The 24,832-nt window shown below is 46.5% G+C and overlaps 9 non-coding genes and 1 pseudogene across 9 annotated transcripts; all 10 read left to right on the top strand.

The window, feature by feature from the left end:
* Positions 1-802: 802 nt before the first annotated feature.
* Positions 803-922, top strand: LOC147103720 (5S ribosomal RNA; annotated as a pseudogene).
* A 2,413-nt stretch (positions 923-3,335) lies between these two features.
* On the top strand, positions 3,336-3,454 carry LOC147103719 (5S ribosomal RNA). Its single transcript, XR_015072654.1, has one exon. It is a non-coding gene; the product is annotated as a 5S ribosomal RNA (ribosomal RNA).
* Positions 3,455-5,871: 2,417 nt separating this feature from the next.
* On the top strand, positions 5,872-5,990 carry LOC147103718 (5S ribosomal RNA). Its single transcript, XR_015072653.1, has one exon. It is a non-coding gene; the product is annotated as a 5S ribosomal RNA (ribosomal RNA).
* A 2,417-nt stretch (positions 5,991-8,407) lies between these two features.
* LOC147103717 (5S ribosomal RNA) lies at positions 8,408-8,526 on the top strand. Its single transcript, XR_015072652.1, has one exon. It is a non-coding gene; the product is annotated as a 5S ribosomal RNA (ribosomal RNA).
* Positions 8,527-10,937: 2,411 nt separating this feature from the next.
* LOC147103716 (5S ribosomal RNA) lies at positions 10,938-11,056 on the top strand. The gene has a single exon (XR_015072651.1). It is a non-coding gene; the product is annotated as a 5S ribosomal RNA (ribosomal RNA).
* A 2,417-nt stretch (positions 11,057-13,473) lies between these two features.
* On the top strand, positions 13,474-13,592 carry LOC147103715 (5S ribosomal RNA). Its single transcript, XR_015072650.1, has one exon. It is a non-coding gene; the product is annotated as a 5S ribosomal RNA (ribosomal RNA).
* Positions 13,593-16,015: 2,423 nt separating this feature from the next.
* LOC147103714 (5S ribosomal RNA) lies at positions 16,016-16,134 on the top strand. Its single transcript, XR_015072775.1, has one exon. It is a non-coding gene; the product is annotated as a 5S ribosomal RNA (ribosomal RNA).
* A 2,425-nt stretch (positions 16,135-18,559) lies between these two features.
* Positions 18,560-18,678, top strand: LOC147103713 (5S ribosomal RNA). Its single transcript, XR_015072649.1, has one exon. It is a non-coding gene; the product is annotated as a 5S ribosomal RNA (ribosomal RNA).
* Positions 18,679-21,101: 2,423 nt separating this feature from the next.
* LOC147103712 (5S ribosomal RNA) lies at positions 21,102-21,220 on the top strand. The gene has a single exon (XR_015072648.1). It is a non-coding gene; the product is annotated as a 5S ribosomal RNA (ribosomal RNA).
* Positions 21,221-23,627: 2,407 nt separating this feature from the next.
* LOC147103711 (5S ribosomal RNA) lies at positions 23,628-23,746 on the top strand. Its single transcript, XR_015072647.1, has one exon. It is a non-coding gene; the product is annotated as a 5S ribosomal RNA (ribosomal RNA).
* Positions 23,747-24,832: the final 1,086 nt, after the last annotated feature.

The following is a 24,832-nucleotide window of genomic DNA, read 5'->3' as shown; positions in this document are numbered from 1 at the left end:
ACACCCTTCGACCATTACCCTTTGTTTCCTGCCTCTGAGCCAATTTTGGATCCAACTTGCCACTTTGCCTTGGATCCCATGGGCTTTTACTTTCATGACCAATCTGGCATGTGGGACCTTATCAAAAGCCTTGCTAAAATCCATATAGACTACATCAAAGGCACTACCCTCATCGACCCTCCTTGTTACCTCCTCGAAAAATTGAATTGCGTTAGTCAGACACGACCTTCCGTTAAGAAATCCATGCTGACTGTCCCTGATTAATCCGTGTCTTTCTAAATGAAGATTTCTCCTGTCCCTCAGAACTTTTTCCAATAATTTTCCCACCACCGAGGTTAGGCTGACTGGCCTGTAATTATGCGGTCTATCCCTCTCTCCCTTTTGAAAGAACGGTAGCACGTTAGCAGTCCTCCAGTGGTCGGGCACCACACCTGTAGCCAGAGAGGATTGTAAAATGATGGTGAGAGCCTGTGCTATTTGGTGTCTTACTTCTCTTAAGAGTGTGGGATAGATTTGATGCGGGCCTGGGTATTTGTCCAGTTTGAAAGATGCTACAGCCCTTAAGACTTGGTGTTTGAGCATGTTTATTTGATGTAATATTTGAATAGAAGGCAATGAAGGGTTGGGCTTGTAGTTTGTTTGTGTGGGAGGCAGAGCAGCAAGAAGAGGTGGAGGGGGGGTGGGGGGTTGCGGGAGGAGTAAAATTTGTAAATGTAAATTGAGTGTTGAATACTTGTATGAATGCGTAGAAGAGAAAAAAATGGGCGACAGCTTTAAGTAAAGAGAAAGCCAGCTAGCATATGCCTACGGCCATACTAGTCTGAATGCGCCCGATCTTGTCTGATCTCTGGAAGCTAAGCAGAGTCAGGCCTGGTTAGTACTTGGATGGGAGACTGCCTGGGAATACCAGGTGCAGTAGGCTTTTGCTGCCACCACAGGCTGCTCAACGTTTTGCGCGCACACACTGCTCTTAATCAATCAACATCCTTTTTGCTGCTCTCTCTCTCTCTCTCTCTCTCTCGCTTTCCTTTGACCATTTCTTCGCTGCACATTCTCCTGCTGCTACACAAATGCAAGGGGCTCCAGACACAGGGCCGAAATAAGCAGAAGAAGAAAATAAGATAGCCAAAATACACACACTGGCGGAGGGCCACCAGGACACAGCAGCAGAGAGGAGAGACAAGGTGCATAGAAAACTCGGAGGGACAAACAGCAACAGAACAAAGAAGAATGTAGAAAGAGCAGCAGTTAAATTCAGGAAAAAAGCAAAGCCAACTAGCATGCTGTTGAAATGCATGTGTGTTAATGCGAGGAGCGTTACAAATAAGATTGACGAGTTGCAGGCGCAAGTTGCCACATGGGGTTATGCAATAGTAGCCATAACGGAGACCTGGCTTCAAAATGGGCGGAATTGGAAACTAAACAATCCTGGCTACAATGTAATAACATTTGTAGAAGTCGTGTGGGCAGATGTCACATGATCAGGCAGAATCATAGAAATTTACAGCACAGAAGGAGGCCATTCGGCCCATCTTGTCCGTGCCAGCCGACAAAGAGCAATCCACCCAAATCCCACTTTACAGCACTTGGTCCGTAGCCTTGTAGGTTACGGCAGTTCAAGTGCATATCCAAGTACTTTTTAAACGTGATGAGGGTTTCTGCCTCTACCACCCTTTCAGGCAGTGCATTCCAGACCCCCACCATTCACTGGGTGAAAAAATGTCTCCTCAAATTCCCTGTAAACCTCCTACCAATTACTTGAAATCTATTATTGACCCTTCTGCTAAGGGAAATAGGTCCTTCCTATCCACTCTATCTCGGCCCCTCATAATTTTACACACCTCAATTAGGTCTCGCCTCAGCCTCCTGTGTTCCAAAGAAAACAACCCCAGCCTATCCAATCTTTCCTCATAACTAAAATTCCCCAGCCCAGGCAACATCCTCGGAAATCTCCTCTGCACCTTCTCTAGTGCAATCGCATCCTTCTTGTAATGTGGTGACCAGAACTGCACGCGGCACTCTAGCTGCGGCCTAACTAGTGTTTTATACAGTTGAAGCATAACCTCCCCGCTCTTATATTCTACGCCTCGGCTAATAAAGGCAAGTATCCCGTATGCCTGCTTAACCACTTTATCTACCTGTCCTGCTACCTTCAGGGATCTGTGGACATGCACTCCAAGGTCCCGCTGATCCTCTGCATTTCTCAGTGTCCTACCATTTATTGTGTATTCCAACTGAATTCCATTTGCCACTGTTCTGCCCACTAGACGAGTCCATTGATATCTTCCTGCAGTCTACAGCATTCTGTTTCATTATTAACCACACGGCCAATTTTTGTATCATCTGCAAACTTCTTAATCATACTTCCTACATTCAAATCCAAATCATTGATATATACCAGAAAAAGCAAAGGGCCCAGTACTGAGTCGCTGCAGGCTCGATGGGCCGAAATGGCCTCTATCTGCACTGTGGGGTTTCTGTGATTCTGTGAGCCCTGCGGAACCCCACTGGAAACAGCCTTCCGGTCACAAAAACACCCTTCGACCATTACCCTTTGTTTCCTGCCTCTGAGCCAATTTTGGATCCAACTTGCCACTTTGCCTTGGATCCCATGGGCTTTTACTTTCGTGACCAATCTGGCATGCGGGACCTTATCAAAAGCCTTGCTAAAATCCATATAGACTACATCAAAGGCACTACCCTCATCGACCCTCCTTGTTACCTCCTCGAAAAATTGAATTGCGTTAGTCAGACACGACCTTCCGTTAAGAAATCCATGCTGACTGTCCCTGATTAATCCGTGTCTTTCTAAATGAAGATTTCTCCTGTCCCTCAGAACTTTTTCCAATAATTTTCCCACCACCGAGGTTAGGCTGACTGGCCTGTAATTATGCGGTCTATCCCTCTCTCCCTTTTGAAAGAACGGTAGCACGTTAGCAGTCCTCCAGTGGTCGGGCACCACACCTGTAGCCAGAGAGGATTGTAAAATGATGGTGAGAGCCTGTGCTATTTGGTGTCTTACTTCTCTTAAGAGTGTGGGATAGATTTGATGCGGGCCTGGGTATTTGTCCAGTTTGAAAGATGCTACAGCCCTTAAGACTTGGTGTTTGAGCATGTTTATTTGATGTAATATTTGAATAGAAGGCAATGAAGGGTTGGGCTTGTAGTTTGTTTGTGTGGGAGGCAGAGCAGCAAGAAGAGGTGGAGGGGGGGTGGGGGGTTGCGGGAGGAGTAAAATTTGTAAATGTAAATTGAGTGTTGAATACTTGTATGAATGCGTAGAAGAGAAAAAAATGGGCGACAGCTTTAAGTAAAGAGAAAGCCAGCTAGCATATGCCTACGGCCATACTAGTCTGAATGCGCCCGATCTCGTCTGATCTCGGAAGCTAAGCAGAGTCAGGCCTGGTTAGTACTTGGATGGGAGACTGCCTGGGAATACCAGGTGCAGTAGGCTTTTGCTGCCGCCACAGGCTGCTCGACGTTTTGCACACACACGCGCACACACTGCTCTTAATCAATCAACATCCTTTTTGCTGCTCTCTCTCTCTCTCTCTCTCGCTTTCCTTTGACCATTTCTTCGCTGCACATTCTCCTGCTGCTACACAAATGCAAGGGGCTCCAGACACAGGGCCGAAATAAGCAGAAGAAGAAAATAAGATAGCCAAAATACACACACTGGCGGAGGGCCACCAGGACACAGCAGCAGAGAGGAGAGACAAGGTGCATAGAAAACTCGGAGGGACAAACAGCAACAGAACAAAGAAGAATGTAGAAAGAGCAGCAGTTAAATTCAGGAAAAAAGCAAAGCCAACTAGCATGCTGTTGAAATGCATGTGTGTTAATGCGAGGAGCGTTACAAATAAGATTGACGAGTTGCAGGCGCAAGTTGCCACATGGGGTTATGCAATAGTAGCCATAACGGAGACCTGGCTTCAAAATGGGCGGAATTGGAAACTAAACAATCCTGGCTACAATGTAATAACATTTGTAGAAGTCGTGTGGGCAGATGTCACATGATCAGGCAGAATCATAGAAATTTACAGCACAGAAGGAGGCCATTCGGCCCATCTTGTCCGTGCCAGCCGACAAAGAGCAATCCACCCAAATCCCACTTTACAGCACTTGGTCCGTAGCCTTGTAGGTTACGGCAGTTCAAGTGCATATCCAAGTACTTTTTAAACGTGATGAGGGTTTCTGCCTCTACCACCCTTTCAGGCAGTGCATTCCAGACCCCCACCATTCACTGGGTGAAAAAATGTCTCCTCAAATTCCCTGTAAACCTCCTACCAATTACTTGAAATCTATTATTGACCCTTCTGCTAAGGGAAATAGGTCCTTCCTATCCACTCTATCTCGGCCCCTCATAATTTTACACACCTCAATTAGGTCTCGCCTCAGCCTCCTGTGTTCCAAAGAAAACAACCCCAGCCTATCCAATCTTTCCTCATAACTAAAATTCCCCAGCCCAGGCAACATCCTCGGAAATCTCCTCTGCACCTTCTCTAGTGCAATCGCATCCTTCTTGTAATGTGGTGACCAGAACTGCACGCGGCACTCTAGCTGCGGCCTAACTAGTGTTTTATACAGTTGAAGCATAACCTCCCCGCTCTTATATTCTACGCCTCGGCTAATAAAGGCAAGTATCCCGTATGCCTGCTTAACCACTTTATCTACCTGTCCTGCTACCTTCAGGGATCTGTGGACATGCACTCCAAGGTCCCGCTGATCCTCTGCATTTCTCAGTGTCCTACCATTTATTGTGTATTCCAACTGAATTCCATTTGCCACTGTTCTGCCCACTAGACGAGTCCATTGATATCTTCCTGCAGTCTACAGCATTCTGTTTCATTATTAACCACACGGCCAATTTTTGTATCATCTGCAAACTTCTTAATCATACTTCCTACATTCAAATCCAAATCATTGATATATACCAGAAAAAGCAAAGGGCCCAGTACTGAGTCGGTGCAGGCTCGATGGGCCGAAATGGCCTCTATCTGCACTGTGGGGTTTCTGTGATTCTGTGAGCCCTGCGGAACCCCACTGGAAACAGCCTTCCGGTCACAAAAACACCCTTCGACCATTACCCTTTGTTTCCTGCCTCTGAGCCAATTTTGGATCCAACTTGCCACTTTGCCTTGGATCCCATGGGCTTTTACTTTCGTGACCAATCTGGCATGTGGGACCTTATCAAAAGCCTTGCTAAAATCCATATAGACTACATCAAAGGCACTACCCTCATCGACCCTCCTTGTTACCTCCTCGAAAAATTGAATTGCGTTAGTCAGACACGACCTTCCGTTAAGAAATCCATGCTGACTGTCCCTGATTAATCCGTGTCTTTCTAAATGAAGATTTCTCCTGTCCCTCAGAACTTTTTCCAATAATTTTCCCACCACCGAGGTTAGGCTGACTGGCCTGTAATTATGCGGTCTATCCCTCTCTCCCTTTTGAAAGAACGGTAGCACGTTAGCAGTCCTCCAGTGGTCGGGCACCACACCTGTAGCCAGAGAGGATTGTAAAATGATGGTGAGAGCCTGTGCTATTTGGTGTCTTACTTCTCTTAAGAGTGTGGGATAGATTTGATGCGGGCCTGGGTATTTGTCCAGTTTGAAAGATGCTACAGCCCTTAAGACTTGGTGTTTGAGCATGTTTATTTGATGTAATATTTGAATAGAAGGCAATGAAGGGTTGGGCTTGTAGTTTGTTTGTGTGGGAGGCAGAGCAGCAAGAAGAGGTGGAGGGGGGGTGGGGGGTTGCGGGAGGAGTAAAATTTGTAAATGTAAATTGAGTGTTGAATACTTGTATGAATGCGTAGAAGAGAAAAAAATGGGCGACAGCTTTAAGTAAAGAGAAAGCCAGCTAGCATATGCCTACGGCCATACTAGTCTGAATGCGCCCGATCTCGTCTGATCTCGGAAGCTAAGCAGAGTCAGGCCTGGTTAGTACTTGGATGGGAGACTGCCTGGGAATACCAGGTGCAGTAGGCTTTTGCTGCCGCCACAGGCTGCTCGACGTTTTGCACACACACGCGCACACACTGCTCTTAATCAATCAACATCCTTTTTGCTGCTCTCTCTCTCTCTCTCTCTCGCTTTCCTTTGACCATTTCTTCGCTGCACATTCTCCTGCTGCTACACAAATGCAAGGGGCTCCAGACACAGGGCCGAAATAAGCAGAAGAAGAAAATAAGATAGCCAAAATACACACACTGGCGGAGGGCCACCAGGACACAGCAGCAGAGAGGAGAGACAAGGTGCATAGAAAACTCGGAGGGACAAACAGCAACAGAACAAAGAAGAATGTAGAAAGAGCAGCAGTTAAATTCAGGAAAAAAGCAAAGCCAACTAGCATGCTGTTGAAATGCATGTGTGTTAATGCGAGGAGCGTTACAAATAAGATTGACGAGTTGCAGGCGCAAGTTGCCACATGGGGTTATGCAATAGTAGCCATAACGGAGACCTGGCTTCAAAATGGGCGGAATTGGAAACTAAACAATCCTGGCTACAATGTAATAACATTTGTAGAAGTCGTGTGGGCAGATGTCACATGATCAGGCAGAATCATAGAAATTTACAGCACAGAAGGAGGCCATTCGGCCCATCTTGTCCGTGCCAGCCGACAAAGAGCAATCCACCCAAATCCCACTTTACAGCACTTGGTCCGTAGCCTTGTAGGTTACGGCAGTTCAAGTGCATATCCAAGTACTTTTTAAACGTGATGAGGGTTTCTGCCTCTACCACCCTTTCAGGCAGTGCATTCCAGACCCCCACCATTCACTGGGTGAAAAAATGTCTCCTCAAATTCCCTGTAAACCTCCTACCAATTACTTGAAATCTATTATTGACCCTTCTGCTAAGGGAAATAGGTCCTTCCTATCCACTCTATCTCGGCCCCTCATAATTTTACACACCTCAATTAGGTCTCGCCTCAGCCTCCTGTGTTCCAAAGAAAACAACCCCAGCCTATCCAATCTTTCCTCATAACTAAAATTCCCCAGCCCAGGCAACATCCTCGGAAATCTCCTCTGCACCTTCTCTAGTGCAATCGCATCCTTCTTGTAATGTGGTGACCAGAACTGCACGCGGCACTCTAGCTGCGGCCTAACTAGTGTTTTATACAGTTGAAGCATAACCTCCCCGCTCTTATATTCTACGCCTCGGCTAATAAAGGCAAGTATCCCGTATGCCTGCTTAACCACTTTATCTACCTGTCCTGCTACCTTCAGGGATCTGTGGACATGCACTCCAAGGTCCCGCTGATCCTCTGCATTTCTCAGTGTCCTACCATTTATTGTGTATTCCAACTGAATTCCATTTGCCACTGTTCTGCCCACTAGACGAGTCCATTGATATCTTCCTGCAGTCTACAGCATTCTGTTTCATTATTAACCACACGGCCAATTTTTGTATCATCTGCAAACTTCTTAATCATACTTCCTACATTCAAATCCAAATCATTGATATATACCAGAAAAAGCAAAGGGCCCAGTACTGAGTCGCTGCAGGCTCGATGGGCCGAAATGGCCTCTATCTGCACTGTGGGGTTTCTGTGATTCTGTGAGCCCTGCGGAACCCCACTGGAAACAGCCTTCCGGTCACAAAAACACCCTTCGACCATTACCCTTTGTTTCCTGCCTCTGAGCCAATTTTGGATCCAACTTGCCACTTTGCCTTGGATCCCATGGGCTTTTACTTTCGTGACCAATCTGGCATGTGGGACCTTATCAAAAGCCTTGCTAAAATCCATATAGACTACATCAAAGGCACTACCCTCATCGACCCTCCTTGTTACCTCCTCGAAAAATTGAATTGCGTTAGTCAGACACGACCTTCCGTTAAGAAATCCATGCTGACTGTCCCTGATTAATCCGTGTCTTTCTAAATGAAGATTTCTCCTGTCCCTCAGAACTTTTTCCAATAATTTTCACACCACCGAGGTTAGGCTGACTGGCCTGTAATTATGCGGTCTATCCCTCTCTCCCTTTTGAAAGAACGGTAGCACGTTAGCAGTCCTCCAGTGGTCGGGCACCACACCTGTAGCCAGAGAGGATTGTAAAATGATGGTGAGAGCCTGTGCTATTTGGTGTCTTACTTCTCTTAAGAGTGTGGGATAGATTTGATGCGGGCCTGGGTATTTGTCCAGTTTGAAAGATGCTACAGCCCTTAAGACTTGGTGTTTGAGCATGTTTATTTGATGTAATATTTGAATAGAAGGCAATGAAGGGTTGGGCTTGTAGTTTGTTTGTGTGGGAGGCAGAGCAGCAAGAAGAGGTGGAGGGGGGGTGGGGGGTTGCGGGAGGAGTAAAATTTGTAAATGTAAATTGAGTGTTGAATACTTGTATGAATGCGTAGAAGAGAAAAAAATGGGCGACAGCTTTAAGTAAAGAGAAAGCCAGCTAGCATATGCCTACGGCCATACTAGTCTGAATGCGCCCGATCTCGTCTGATCTCGGAAGCTAAGCAGAGTCAGGCCTGGTTAGTACTTGGATGGGAGACTGCCTGGGAATACCAGGTGCAGTAGGCTTTTGCTGCCACCACAGGCTGCTCAACGTTTTGCGCGCACACACTGCTCTTAATCAATCAACATCCTTTTTGCTGCTCTCTCTCTCTCTCTCTCTCTCGCTTTCCTTTGACCATTTCTTCGCTGCACATTCTCCTGCTGCTACACAAATGCAAGGGGCTCCAGACACAGGGCCGAAATAAGCAGAAGAAGAAAATAAGATAGCCAAAATACACACACTGGCGGAGGGCCACCAGGACACAGCAGCAGAGAGGAGAGACAAGGTGCATAGAAAACTCGGAGGGACAAACAGCAACAGAACAAAGAAGAATGTAGAAAGAGCAGCAGTTAAATTCAGGAAAAAAGCAAAGCCAACTAGCATGCTGTTGAAATGCATGTGTGTTAATGCGAGGAGCGTTACAAATAAGATTGACGAGTTGCAGGCGCAAGTTGCCACATGGGGTTATGCAATAGTAGCCATAACGGAGACCTGGCTTCAAAATGGGCGGAATTGGAAACTAAACAATCCTGGCTACAATGTAATAACATTTGTAGAAGTCGTGTGGGCAGATGTCACATGATCAGGCAGAATCATAGAAATTTACAGCACAGAAGGAGGCCATTCGGCCCATCTTGTCCGTGCCAGCCGACAAAGAGCAATCCACCCAAATCCCACTTTACAGCACTTGGTCCGTAGCCTTGTAGGTTACGGCAGTTCAAGTGCATATCCAAGTACTTTTTAAACGTGATGAGGGTTTCTGCCTCTACCACCCTTTCAGGCAGTGCATTCCAGACCCCCACCATTCACTGGGTGAAAAAATGTCTCCTCAAATTCCCTGTAAACCTCCTACCAATTACTTGAAATCTATTATTGACCCTTCTGCTAAGGGAAATAGGTCCTTCCTATCCACTCTATCTCGGCCCCTCATAATTTTACACACCTCAATTAGGTCTCGCCTCAGCCTCCTGTGTTCCAAAGAAAACAACCCCAGCCTATCCAATCTTTCCTCATAACTAAAATTCCCCAGCCCAGGCAACATCCTCGGAAATCTCCTCTGCACCTTCTCTAGTGCAATCGCATCCTTCTTGTAATGTGGTGACCAGAACTGCACGCGGCACTCTAGCTGCGGCCTAACTAGTGTTTTATACAGTTGAAGCATAACCTCCCCGCTCTTATATTCTACGCCTCGGCTAATAAAGGCAAGTATCCCGTATGCCTGCTTAACCACTTTATCTACCTGTCCTGCTACCTTCAGGGATCTGTGGACATGCACTCCAAGGTCCCGCTGATCCTCTGCATTTCTCAGTGTCCTACCATTTATTGTGTATTCCAACTGAATTCCATTTGCCACTGTTCTGCCCACTAGACGAGTCCATTGATATCTTCCTGCAGTCTACAGCATTCTGTTTCATTATTAACCACACGGCCAATTTTTGTATCATCTGCAAACTTCTTAATCATACTTCCTACATTCAAATCCAAATCATTGATATATACCAGAAAAAGCAAAGGGCCCAGTACTGAGTCGCTGCAGGCTCGATGGGCCGAAATGGCCTCTATCTGCACTGTGGGGTTTCTGTGATTCTGTGAGCCCTGCGGAACCCCACTGGAAACAGCCTTCCGGTCACAAAAACACCCTTCGACCATTACCCTTTGTTTCCTGCCTCTGAGCCAATTTTGGATCCAACTTGCCACTTTGCCTTGGATCCCATGGGCTTTTACTTTCGTGACCAATCTGGCATGTGGGACCTTATCAAAAGCCTTGCTAAAATCCATATAGACTACATCAAAGGCACTACCCTCATCGACCCTCCTTGTTACCTCCTCGAAAAATTGAATTGCGTTAGTCAGACACGACCTTCCGTTAAGAAATCCATGCTGACTGTCCCTGATTAATCCGTGTCTTTCTAAATGAAGATTTCTCCTGTCCCTCAGAACTTTTTCCAATAATTTTCACACCACCGAGGTTAGGCTGACTGGCCTGTAATTATGCGGTCTATCCCTCTCTCCCTTTTGAAAGAACGGTAGCACGTTAGCAGTCCTCCAGTGGTCGGGCACCACACCTGTAGCCAGAGAGGATTGTAAAATGATGGTGAGAGCCTGTGCTATTTGGTGTCTTACTTCTCTTAAGAGTGTGGGATAGATTTGATGCGGGCCTGGGTATTTGTCCAGTTTGAAAGATGCTACAGCCCTTAAGACTTGGTGTTTGAGCATGTTTATTTGATGTAATATTTGAATAGAAGGCAATGAAGGGTTGGGCTTGTAGTTTGTTTGTGTGGGAGGCAGAGCAGCAAGAAGAGGTGGAGGGGGGGTGGGGGGTTGCGGGAGGAGTAAAATTTGTAAATGTAAATTGAGTGTTGAATACTTGTATGAATGCGTAGAAGAGAAAAAAATGGGCGACAGCTTTAAGTAAAGAGAAAGCCAGCTAGCATATGCCTACGGCCATACTAGTCTGAATGCGCCCGATCTCGTCTGATCTCGGAAGCTAAGCAGAGTCAGGCCTGGTTAGTACTTGGATGGGAGACTGCCTGGGAATACCAGGTGCAGTAGGCTTTTGCTGCCACCACAGGCTGCTCAACGTTTTGCGCGCACACACTGCTCTTAATCAATCAACATCCTTTTTGCTGCTCTCTCTCTCTCTCTCTCTCTCTCTCTCGCTTTCCTTTGACCATTTCTTCGCTGCACATTCTCCTGCTGCTACACAAATGCAAGGGGCTCCAGACACAGGGCCGAAATAAGCAGAAGAAGAAAATAAGATAGCCAAAATACACACACTGGCGGAGGGCCACCAGGACACAGCAGCAGAGAGGAGAGACAAGGTGCATAGAAAACTCGGAGGGACAAACAGCAACAGAACAAAGAAGAATGTAGAAAGAGCAGCAGTTAAATTCAGGAAAAAAGCAAAGCCAACTAGCATGCTGTTGAAATGCATGTGTGTTAATGCGAGGAGCGTTACAAATAAGATTGACGAGTTGCAGGCGCAAGTTGCCACATGGGGTTATGCAATAGTAGCCATAACGGAGACCTGGCTTCAAAATGGGCGGAATTGGAAACTAAACAATCCTGGCTACAATGTAATAACATTTGTAGAAGTCGTGTGGGCAGATGTCACATGATCAGGCAGAATCATAGAAATTTACAGCACAGAAGGAGGCCATTCGGCCCATCTTGTCCGTGCCAGCCGACAAAGAGCAATCCACCCAAATCCCACTTTACAGCACTTGGTCCGTAGCCTTGTAGGTTACGGCAGTTCAAGTGCATATCCAAGTACTTTTTAAACGTGATGAGGGTTTCTGCCTCTACCACCCTTTCAGGCAGTGCATTCCAGACCCCCACCATTCACTGGGTGAAAAAATGTCTCCTCAAATTCCCTGTAAACCTCCTACCAATTACTTGAAATCTATTATTGACCCTTCTGCTAAGGGAAATAGGTCCTTCCTATCCACTCTATCTCGGCCCCTCATAATTTTACACACCTCAATTAGGTCTCGCCTCAGCCTCCTGTGTTCCAAAGAAAACAACCCCAGCCTATCCAATCTTTCCTCATAACTAAAATTCCCCAGCCCAGGCAACATCCTCGGAAATCTCCTCTGCACCTTCTCTAGTGCAATCGCATCCTTCTTGTAATGTGGTGACCAGAACTGCACGCGGCACTCTAGCTGCGGCCTAACTAGTGTTTTATACAGTTGAAGCATAACCTCCCCGCTCTTATATTCTACGCCTCGGCTAATAAAGGCAAGTATCCCGTATGCCTGCTTAACCACTTTATCTACCTGTCCTGCTACCTTCAGGGATCTGTGGACATGCACTCCAAGGTCCCGCTGATCCTCTGCATTTCTCAGTGTCCTACCATTTATTGTGTATTCCAACTGAATTCCATTTGCCACTGTTCTGCCCACTAGACGAGTCCATTGATATCTTCCTGCAGTCTACAGCATTCTGTTTCATTATTAACCACACGGCCAATTTTTGTATCATCTGCAAACTTCTTAATCATACTTCCTACATTCAAATCCAAATCATTGATATATACCAGAAAAAGCAAAGGGCCCAGTACTGAGTCGGTGCAGGCTCGATGGGCCGAAATGGCCTCTATCTGCACTGTGGGGTTTCTGTGATTCTGTGAGCCCTGCGGAACCCCACTGGAAACAGCCTTCCGGTCACAAAAACACCCTTCGACCATTACCCTTTGTTTCCTGCCTCTGAGCCAATTTTGGATCCAACTTGCCACTTTGCCTTGGATCCCATGGGCTTTTACTTTCGTGACCAATCTGGCATGTGGGACCTTATCAAAAGCCTTGCTAAAATCCATATAGACTACATCAAAGGCACTACCCTCATCGACCCTCCTTGTTACCTCCTCGAAAAATTGAATTGCGTTAGTCAGACACGACCTTCCGTTAAGAAATCCATGCTGACTGTCCCTGATTAATCCGTGTCTTTCTAAATGAAGATTTCTCCTGTCCCTCAGAACTTTTTCCAATAATTTTCCCACCACCGAGGTTAGGCTGACTGGCCTGTAATTATGCGGTCTATCCCTCTCTCCCTTTTGAAAGAACGGTAGCACGTTAGCAGTCCTCCAGTGGTCGGGCACCACACCTGTAGCCAGAGAGGATTGTAAAATGATGGTGAGAGCCTGTGCTATTTGGTGTCTTACTTCTCTTAAGAGTGTGGGATAGATTTGATGCGGGCCTGGGTATTTGTCCAGTTTGAAAGATGCTACAGCCCTTAAGACTTGGTGTTTGAGCATGTTTATTTGATGTAATATTTGAATAGAAGGCAATGAAGGGTTGGGCTTGTAGTTTGTTTGTGTGGGAGGCAGAGCAGCAAGAAGAGGTGGAGGGGGGGTGGGGGGTTGCGGGAGGAGTAAAATTTGTAAATGTAAATTGAGTGTTGAATACTTGTATGAATGCGTAGAAGAGAAAAAAATGGGCGACAGCTTTAAGTAAAGAGAAAGCCAGCTAGCATATGCCTACGGCCATACTAGTCTGAATGCGCCCGATCTCGTCTGATCTCGGAAGCTAAGCAGAGTCAGGCCTGGTTAGTACTTGGATGGGAGACTGCCTGGGAATACCAGGTGCAGTAGGCTTTTGCTGCCGCCACAGGCTGCTCGACGTTTTGCGCGCACACACTGCTCTTAATCAATCAACATCCTTTTTGCTGCTCTCTCTCTCTCTCTCTCTCTCTCTCTCTCTCTCGCTTTCCTTTGACCATTTCTTCGCTGCACATTCTCCTGCTGCTACACAAATGCAAGGGGCTCCAGACACAGGGCCGAAATAAGCAGAAGAAGAAAATAAGATAGCCAAAATACACACACTGGCGGAGGGCCACCAGGACACAGCAGCAGAGAGGAGAGACAAGGTGCATAGAAAACTCGGAGGGACAAACAGCAACAGAACAAAGAAGAATGTAGAAAGAGCAGCAGTTAAATTCAGGAAAAAAGCAAAGCCAACTAGCATGCTGTTGAAATGCATGTGTGTTAATGCGAGGAGTGTTACAAATAAGATTGACGAGTTGCAGGCGCAAGTTGCCACATGGGGTTATGCAATAGTAGCTATAACGGAGACCTGGCTTCAAAATGGGCGGAATTGGAAACTAAACAATCCTGGCTACAATGTAATAACATTTGTAGAAGTCGTGTGGGCAGATGTCACATGATCAGGCAGAATCATAGAAATTTACAGCACAGAAGGAGGCCATTCGGCCCATCTTGTCCGTGCCAGCCGACAAAGAGCAATCCACCCAAATCCCACTTTACAGCACTTGGTCCGTAGCCTTGTAGGTTACGGCAGTTCAAGTGCATATCCAAGTACTTTTTAAACGTGATGAGGGTTTCTGCCTCTACCACCCTTTCAGGCAGTGCATTCCAGACCCCCACCATTCACTGGGTGAAAAAATGTCTCCTCAAATTCCCTGTAAACCTCCTACCAATTACTTGAAATCTATTATTGACCCTTCTGCTAAGGGAAATAGGTCCTTCCTATCCACTCTATCTCGGCCCCTCATAATTTTACACACCTCAATTAGGTCTCGCCTCAGCCTCCTGTGTTCCAAAGAAAACAACCCCAGCCTATCCAATCTTTCCTCATAACTAAAATTCCCCAGCCCAGGCAACATCCTCGGAAATCTCCTCTGCACCTTCTCTAGTGCAATCGCATCCTTCTTGTAATGTGGTGACCAGAACTGCACGCGGCACTCTAGCTGCGGCCTAACTAGTGTTTTATACAGTTGAAGCATAACCTCCCCGCTCTTATATTCTACGCCTCGGCTAATAAAGGCAAGTATCCCGTATGCCTGCTTAACCACTTTATCTACCTGTCCTGCTACCTTCAGGGATCTGTGGACATGCACTCCAAGGTCCCGCTGATCCTCTGCATTTCTCAGTGTCCTACCATTTATTGTGTATTCCAACTGAATTCCATTTGCCACTGTTCTGCCCACTAGACGAGTCCATTGATATCTTCCTGCAGTCTACAGCATTCTGTTTCATTATTAACCACACGGCCAATTTTTGTATCATCTGCAAACTTCTTAATCATACTTCCTACATTCAAATCCAAATCATTGATATATACCAGAAAAAGCAAAGGGCCCAGTACTGAGTCGCTGCAGGCTCGATGGGCCGAAATGGCCTCTATCTGCACTGTGGGGTTTCTGTGATTCTGTGAGCCCTGCGGAACCCCACTGGAAACAGCCTTCCGGTCACAAAAACACCCTTCGACCATTACCCTTTGTTTCCTGCCTCTGAGCCAATTTTGGATCCAACTTGCCACTTTGCCTTGGATCCCATGGGCTTTTACTTTCGTGACCAATCTGGCATGCGGGACCTTATCAAAAGCCTTGCTAAAATCCATATAGACTACATCAAAGGCACTACCCTCATCGACCCTCCTTGTTACCTCCTCGAAAAATTGAATTGCGTTAGTCAGACACGACCTTCCGTTAAGAAATCCATGCTGACTGTCCCTGATTAATCCGTGTCTTTCTAAATGAAGATTTCTCCTGTCCCTCAGAACTTTTTCCAATAATTTTCCCACCACCGAGGTTAGGCTGACTGGCCTGTAATTATGCGGTCTATCCCTCTCTCCCTTTTGAAAGAACGGTAGCACGTTAGCAGTCCTCCAGTGGTCGGGCACCACACCTGTAGCCAGAGAGGATTGTAAAATGATGGTGAGAGCCTGTGCTATTTGGTGTCTTACTTCTCTTAAGAGTGTGGGATAGATTTGATGCGGGCCTGGGTATTTGTCCAGTTTGAAAGATGCTACAGCCCTTAAGACTTGGTGTTTGAGCATGTTTATTTGATGTAATATTTGAATAGAAGGCAATGAAGGGTTGGGCTTGTAGTTTGTTTGTGTGGGAGGCAGAGCAGCAAGAAGAGGTGGAGGGGGGGTGGGGGGTTGCGGGAGGAGTAAAATTTGTAAATGTAAATTGAGTGTTGAATACTTGTATGAATGCGTAGAAGAGAAAAAAATGGGCGACAGCTTTAAGTAAAGAGAAAGCCAGCTAGCATATGCCTACGGCCATACTAGTCTGAATGCGCCCGATCTCGTCTGATCTCGGAAGCTAAGCAGAGTCAGGCCTGGTTAGTACTTGGGTGGGAAACTGCCTGGGAATACCAGGTGCAGTAGGCTTTTGCTGCCGCCACAGGCTGCTCGACGTTTTGCACACACACGCGCACACACTGCTCTTAATCAATCAACATCCTTTTTGCTGCTCTCTCTCTCTCTCTCTCTCTCTCTCTCGCTTTCCTTTGACCATTTCTTCGCTGCACATTCTCCTGCTGCTACACAAATGCAAGGGGCTCCAGACACAGGGCCGAAATAAGCAGAAGAAGAAAATAAGATAGCCAAAATACACACACTGGCGGAGGGCCACCAGGACACAGCAGCAGAGAGGAGAGACAAGGTGCATAGAAAACTCGGAGGGACAAACAGCAACAGAACAAAGAAGAATGTAGAAAGAGCAGCAGTTAAATTCAGGAAAAAAGCAAAGCCAACTAGCATGCTGTTGAAATGCATGTGTGTTAATGCGAGGAGCGTTACAAATAAGATTGACGAGTTGCAGGCGCAAGTTGCCACATGGGGTTATGCAATAGTAGCCATAACGGAGACCTGGCTTCAAAATGGGCGGAATTGGAAACTAAACAATCCTGGCTACAATGTAATAACATTTGTCGAAGTCGTGTGGGCAGATGTCACATGATCAGGCAGAATCATAGAAATTTACAGCACAGAAGGAGGCCATTCGGCCCATCTTGTCCGTGCCAGCCGACAAAGAGCAATCCACCCAAATCCCACTTTACAGCACTTGGTCCGTAGCCTTGTAGGTTACGGCAGTTCAAGTGCATATCCAAGTACTTTTTAAACGTGATGAGGGTTTCTGCCTCTACCACCCTTTCAGGCAGTGCATTCCAGACCCCCACCATTCACTGGGTGAAAAAATGTCTCCTCAAATTCCCTGTAAACCTCCTACCAATTACTTGAAATCTATTATTGACCCTTCTGCTAAGGGAAATAGGTCCTTCCTATCCACTCTATCTCGGCCCCTCATAATTTTACACACCTCAATTAGGTCTCGCCTCAGCCTCCTGTGTTCCAAAGAAAACAACCCCAGCCTATCCAATCTTTCCTCATAACTAAAATTCCCCAGCCCAGGCAACATCCTCGGAAATCTCCTCTGCACCTTCTCTAGTGCAATCGCATCCTTCTTGTAATGTGGTGACCAGAACTGCACGCGGCACTCTAGCTGCGGCCTAACTAGTGTTTTATACAGTTGAAGCATAACCTCCCCGCTCTTATATTCTACGCCTCGGCTAATAAAGGCAAGTATCCCGTATGCCTGCTTAACCACTTTATCTACCTGTCCTGCTACCTTCAGGGATCTGTGGACATGCACTCCAAGGTCCCGCTGATCCTCTGCATTTCTCAGTGTCCTACCATTTATTGTGTATTCCAACTGAATTCCATTTGCCACTGTTCTGCCCACTAGACGAGTCCATTGATATCTTCCTGCAGTCTACAGCATTCTGTTTCATTATTAACCACACGGCCAATTTTTGTATCATCTGCAAACTTCTTAATCATACTTCCTACATTCAAATCCAAATCATTGATATATACCAGAAAAAGCAAAGGGCCCAGTACTGAGTCGCTGCAGGCTCGATGGGCCGAAATGGCCTCTATCTGCACTGTGGGGTTTCTGTGATTCTGTGAGCCCTGCGGAACCCCACTGGAAACAGCCTTCCGGTCACAAAAACACCCTTCGACCATTACCCTTTGTTTCCTGCCTCTGAGCCAATTTTGGATCCAACTTGCCACTTTGCCTTGGATCCCATGGGCTTTTACTTTCGTGACCAATCTGGCATGCGGGACCTTATCAAAAGCCTTGCTAAAATCCATATAGACTACATCAAAGGCACTACCCTCATCGACCCTCCTTGTTACCTCCTCGAAAAATTGAATTGCGTTAGTCAGACACGACCTTCCGTTAAGAAATCCATGCTGACTGTCCCTGATTAATCCGTGTCTTTCTAAATGAAGATTTCTCCTGTCCCTCAGAACTTTTTCCAATAATTTTCCCACCACCGAGGTTAGGCTGACTGGCCTGTAATTATGCGGTCTATCCCTCTCTCCCTTTTGAAAGAACGGTAGCACGTTAGCAGTCCTCCAGTGGTCGGGCACCACACCTGTAGCCAGAGAGGATTGTAAAATGATGGTGAGAGCCTGTGCTATTTGGTGTCTTACTTCTCTTAAGAGTGTGGGATAGATTTGATGCGGGCCTGGGTATTTGTCCAGTTTGAAAGATGCTACAGCCCTTAAGACTTGGTGTTTGAGCATGTTTATTTGATGTAATATTTGAATAGAAGGCAATGAAGGGTTGGGCTTGTAGTTTGTTTGTGTGGGAGGCAGAGCAGCAAGAAGAGGTGGAGGGGGGGTGGGGGGTTGCGGGAGGAGTAAAATTTGTAAATGTAAATTGAGTGTTGAATACTTGTATGAATGCGTAGAAGAGAAAAAAATGGGCGACAGCTTTAAGTAAAGAGAAAGCCAGCTAGCATATGCCTACGGCCATACTAGTCTGAATGCGCCCGATCTCGTCTGATCTCGGAAGCTAAGCAGAGTCAGGCCTGGTTAGTACTTGGATGGGAGACTGCCTGGGAATACCAGGTGCAGTAGGCTTTTGCTGCCGCCACAGGCTGCTCGACGTTTTGCACACACACGCGCACACACTGCTCTTAATCAATCAACATCCTTTTTGCTGCTCTCTCTCTCTCTCTCTCTCTCTCTCGCTTTCCTTTGACCATTTCTTCGCTGCACATTCTCCTGCTGCTACACAAATGCAAGGGGCTCCAGACACAGGGCCGAAATAAGCAGAAGAAGAAAATAAGATAGCCAAAATACACACACTGGCGGAGGGCCACCAGGACACAGCAGCAGAGAGGAGAGACAAGGTGCATAGAAAACTCGGAGGGACAAACAGCAACAGAACAAAGAAGAATGTAGAAAGAGCAGCAGTTAAATTCAGGAAAAAAGCAAAGCCAACTAGCATGCTGTTGAAATGCATGTGTGTTAATGCGAGGAGCGTTACAAATAAGATTGACGAGTTGCAGGCGCAAGTTGCCACATGGGGTTATGCAATAGTAGCCATAACGGAGACCTGGCTTCAAAATGGGCGGAATTGGAAACTAAACAATCCTGGCTACAATGTAATAACATTTGTAGAAGTCGTGTGGGCAGATGTCACATGATCAGGCAGAATCATAGAAATTTACAGCACAGAAGGAGGCCATTCGGCCCATCTTGTCCGTGCCAGCCGACAAAGAGCAATCCACCCAAATCCCACTTTACAGCACTTGGTCCGTAGCCTTGTAGGTTACGGCAGTTCAAGTGCATATCCAAGTACTTTTTAAACGTGATGAGGGTTTCTGCCTCTACCACCCTTTCAGGCAGTGCATTCCAGACCCCCACCATTCACTGGGTGAAAAAATGTCTCCTCAAATTCCCTGTAAACCTCCTACCAATTACTTGAAATCTATTATTGACCCTTCTGCTAAGGGAAATAGGTCCTTCCTATCCACTCTATCTCGGCCCCTCATAATTTTACACACCTCAATTAGGTCTCGCCTCAGCCTCCTGTGTTCCAAAGAAAACAACCCCAGCCTATCCAATCTTTCCTCATAACTAAAATTCCCCAGCCCAGGCAACATCCTCGGAAATCTCCTCTGCACCTTCTCTAGTGCAATCGCATCCTTCTTGTAATGTGGTGACCAGAACTGCACGCGGCACTCTAGCTGCGGCCTAACTAGTGTTTTATACAGTTGAAGCATAACCTCCCCGCTCTTATATTCTACGCCTCGGCTAATAAAGGCAAGTATCCCGTATGCCTGCTTAACCACTTTATCTACCTGTCCTGCTACCTTCAGGGATCTGTGGACATGCACTCCAAGGTCCCGCTGATCCTCTGCATTTCTCAGTGTCCTACCATTTATTGTGTATTCCAACTGAATTCCATTTGCCACTGTTCTGCCCACTAGACGAGTCCATTGATATCTTCCTGCAGTCTACAGCATTCTGTTTCATTATTAACCACACGGCCAATTTTTGTATCATCTGCAAACTTCTTAATCATACTTCCTACATTCAAATCCAAATCATTGATATATACCAGAAAAAGCAAAGGGCCCAGTACTGAGTCGCTGCAGGCTCGATGGGCCGAAATGACCTCTATCTGCACTGTGGGGTTTCTGTGATTCTGTGAGCCCTGCGGAACCCCACTGGAAACAGCCTTCCGGTCACAAAAACACCCTTCGACCATTACCCTTTGTTTCCTGCCTCTGAGCCAATTTTGGATCCAACTTGCCACTTTGCCTTGGATCCCATGGGCTTTTACTTTCATGACCAATCTGGCATGTGGGACCTTATCAAAAGCCCTGCTAAAATCCATATAGACTACATGAAAGGCACTACCCTCATCGACCCTCCTTGTTACCTCCTCGAAAAATTGAATTGCGTTAGTCAGACGCGACCTTCCGTTAAGAAATCCATGCTGACTGTCCCTGATTAATCCGTGTCTTTCTAAATGAAGATTTCTCCTGTCCCTCAGAACTTTTTCCAATAATTTTCCCACCACCGAGGTTAGGCTGACTGGCCTGTAATTATGCGGTCTATCCCTCTCTCCCTTTTGAAAGAACGGTAGCACGTTAGCAGTCCTCCAGTGGTCGGGCACCACACCTGTAGCCAGAGAGGATTGTAAAATGATGGTGAGAGCCTGTGCTATTTGGTGTCTTACTTCTCTTAAGAGTGTGGGATAGATTTGATGCGGGCCTGGGTATTTGTCCAGTTTGAAAGATGCTACAGCCCTTAAGACTTGGTGTTTGAGCATGTTTATTTGATGTAATATTTGAATAGAAGGCAATGAAGGGTTGGGCTTGTAGTTTGTTTGTGTGGGAGGCAGAGCAGCAAGAAGAGGTGGAGGGGGGGTGGGGGGTTGCGGGAGGAGTAAAATTTGTAAATGTAAATTGAGTGTTGAATACTTGTATGAATGTGTAGAAGAGAAAAAAATGGGCGACAGCTTTAAGTAAAGAGAAAGCCAGCTAGCATATGCCTACGGCCATACTAGTCTGAATGCGCCCGATCTCGTCTGATCTCGGAAGCTAAGCAGAGTCAGGCCTGGTTAGTACTTGGATGGGAGACTGCCTGGGAATACCAGGTGCAGTAGGCTTTTGCTGCCACCACAGGCTGCTCAACGTTTTGCGCGCACACACTGCTCTTAATCAATCAACATCCTTTTTGCTGCTCTCTCTCTCTCTCTCTCGCTTTCCTTTGACCATTTCTTCGCTGCACATTCTCCTGCTGCTACACAAATGCAAGGGGCTCCAGACACAGGGCCGAAATAAGCAGAAGAAGAAAATAAGATAGCCAAAATACACACACTGGCGGAGGGCCACCAGGAAACAGCAGCAGAGAGGAGAGACAAGGTGCATAGAAAACTCGGAGGGACAAACAGCAACAGAACAAAGAAGAATGTAGAAAGAGCAGCAGTTAAATTCAGGAAAAAAGCAAAGCCAACTAGCATGCTGTTGAAATGCATGTGTGTTAATGCGAGGAGCGTTACAAATAAGATTGACGAGTTGCAGGCGCAAGTTGCCACATGGGGTTATGCAATAGTAGCCATAACGGAGACCTGGCTTCAAAATGGGCGGAATTGGAAACTAAACAATCCTGGCTACAATGTAATAACATTTGTAGAAGTCGTGTGGGCAGATGTCACATGATCAGGCAGAATCATAGAAATTTACAGCACAGAAGGAGGCCATTCGGCCCATCTTGTCCGTGCCAGCCGACAAAGAGCAATCCACCCAAATCCCACTTTACAGCACTTGGTCCGTAGCCTTGTAGGTTACGGCAGTTCAAGTGCATATCCAAGTACTTTTTAAACGTGATGAGGGTTTCTGCCTCTACCACCCTTTCAGGCAGTGCATTCCAGACCCCCACCATTCACTGGGTGAAAAAATGTCTCCTCAAATTCCCTGTAAACCTCCTACCAATTACTTGAAATCTATTATTGACCCTTCTGCTAAGGGAAATAGGTCCTTCCTATCCACTCTATCTCGGCCCCTCATAATTTTACACACCTCAATTAGGTCTCGCCTCAGCCTCCTGTGTTCCAAAGAAAACAACCCCAGCCTATCCAATCTTTCCTCATAACTAAAATTCCCCAGCCCAGGCAACATCCTCGGAAATCTCCTCTGCACCTTCTCTAGTGCAATCGCATCCTTCTTGTAATGTGGTGACCAGAACTGCACGCGGCACTCTAGCTGCGGCCTAACTAGTGTTTTATACAGTTGAAGCATAACCTCCCCGCTCTTATATTCTACGCCTCGGCTAATAAAGGCAAGTATCCCGTATGCCTGCTTAACCACTTTATCTACCTGTCCTGCTACCTTCAGGGATCTGTGGACATGCACTCCAAGGTCCCGCTGATCCTCTGCATTTCTCAGTGTCCTACCATTTATTGTGTATTCCAACTGAATTCCATTTGCCACTGTTCTGCCCACTAGACGAGTCCATTGATATCTTCCTGCAGTCTACAGCATTCTGTTTCATTATTAACCACACGGCCAATTTTTGTATCATCTGCAAACTTCTTAATCATACTTCCTACATTCAAATCCAAATCATTGATATATACCAGAAAAAGCAAAGGGCCCAGTACTGAGTCGCTGCAGGCTCGATGGGCCGAAATGGCCTCTATCTGCACTGTGGGGTTTCTGTGATTCTGTGAGCCCTGCGGAACCCCACTGGAAACAGCCTTCCGGTCACAAAAACACCCTTCGACCATTACCCTTTGTTTCCTGCCTCTGAGCCAATTTTGGATCCAACTTGCCACTTTGCCTTGGATCCCATGGGCTTTTACTTTCGTGACCAATCTGGCATGCGGGACCTTATCAAAAGCCTTGCTAAAATCCATATAGACTACATCAAAGGCACTACCCTCATCGACCCTCCTTGTTACCTCCTCGAAAAATTGAATTGCGTTAGTCAGACACGACCTTCCGTTAAGAAATCCATGCTGACTGTCCCTGATTAATCCGTGTCTTTCTAAATGAAGATTTCTCCTGTCCCTCAGAACTTTTTCCAATAATTTTCCCACCACCGAGGTTAGGCTGACTGGCCTGTAATTATGCGGTCTATCCCTCTCTCCCTTTTGAAAGAACGGTAGCACGTTAGCAGTCCTCCAGTGGTCGGGCACCACACCTGTAGCCAGAGAGGATTGTAAAATGATGGTGAGAGCCTGTGCTATTTGGTGTCTTACTTCTCTTAAGAGTGTGGGATAGATTTGATGCGGGCCTGGGTATTTGTCCAGTTTGAAAGATGCTACAGCCCTTAAGACTTGGTGTTTGAGCATGTTTATTTGATGTAATATTTGAATAGAAGGCAATGAAGGGTTGGGCTTGTAGTTTGTTTGTGTGGGAGGCAGAGCAGCAAGAAGAGGTGGAGGGGGGGTGGGGGGTTGCGGGAGGAGTAAAATTTGTAAATGTAAATTGAGTGTTGAATACTTGTATGAATGCGTAGAAGAGAAAAAAATGGGCGACAGCTTTAAGTAAAGAGAAAGCCAGCTAGCATATGCCTACGGCCATACTAGTCTGAATGCGCCCGATCTCGTCTGATCTCGGAAGCTAAGCAGAGTCAGGCCTGGTTAGTACTTGGATGGGAGACTGCCTGGGAATACCAGGTGCAGTAGGCTTTTGCTGCCGCCACAGGCTGCTCGACGTTTTGCACACACACGCGCACACACTGCTCTTAATCAATCAACATCCTTTTTGCTGCTCTCTCTCTCTCTCTCTCTCTCGCTTTCCTTTGACCATTTCTTCGCTGCACATTCTCCTGCTGCTACACAAATGCAAGGGGCTCCAGACACAGGGCCGAAATAAGCAGAAGAAGAAAATAAGATAGCCAAAATACACACACTGGCGGAGGGCCACCAGGACACAGCAGCAGAGAGGAGAGACAAGGTGCATAGAAAACTCGGAGGGACAAACAGCAACAGAACAAAGAAGAATGTAGAAAGAGCAGCAGTTAAATTCAGGAAAAAAGCAAAGCCAACTAGCATGCTGTTGAAATGCATGTGTGTTAATGCGAGGAGCGTTACAAATAAGATTGATGAGTTGCAGGCGCAAGTTGCCACATGGGGTTATGCAATAGTAGCCATAACGGAGACCTGGCTTCAAAATGGGCGGAATTGGAAACTAAACAATCCTGGCTACAATGTAATAACATTTGTAGAAGTCGTGTGGGCAGATGTCACATGATCAGGCAGAATCATAGAAATTTACAGCACAGAAGGAGGCCATTCGGCCCATCTTGTTCGTGCCAGCCGACAAAGAGCAATCCACCCAAATCCCACTTTACAGCACTTGGTCCGTAGCCTTGTAGGTTACGGCAGTTCAAGTGCATATCCAAGTACTTTTTAAACGTGATGAGGGTTTCTGCCTCTACCACCCTTTCAGGCAGTGCATTCCAGACCCCCACCATTCACTGGGTGAAAAAATGTCTCCTCAAATTCCCTGTAAACCTCCTACCAATTACTTGAAATCTATTATTGACCCTTCTGCTAAGGGAAATAGGTCCTTCCTATCCACTCTATCTCGGCCCCTCATAATTTTACACACCTCAATTAGGTCTCGCCTCAGCCTCCTGTGTTCCAAAGAAAACAACCCCAGCCTATCCAATCTTTCCTCATAACTAAAATTCCCCAGCCCAGGCAACATCCTCGGAAATCTCCTCTGCACCTTCTCTAGTGCAATCGCATCCTTCTTGTAATGTGGTGACC

This window comes from Somniosus microcephalus, chromosome 19 (assembly GCF_052327205.1).
Source record: "Somniosus microcephalus isolate GS21.2 chromosome 19, FLI_Smic_1.0, whole genome shotgun sequence".
NCBI classification, from domain to species: domain Eukaryota; kingdom Metazoa; phylum Chordata; class Chondrichthyes; order Squaliformes; family Somniosidae; genus Somniosus; species Somniosus microcephalus.
Note: the sequence above shows the minus strand (reverse complement) of the source record. Positions and strands in the feature narration are given on the sequence as shown.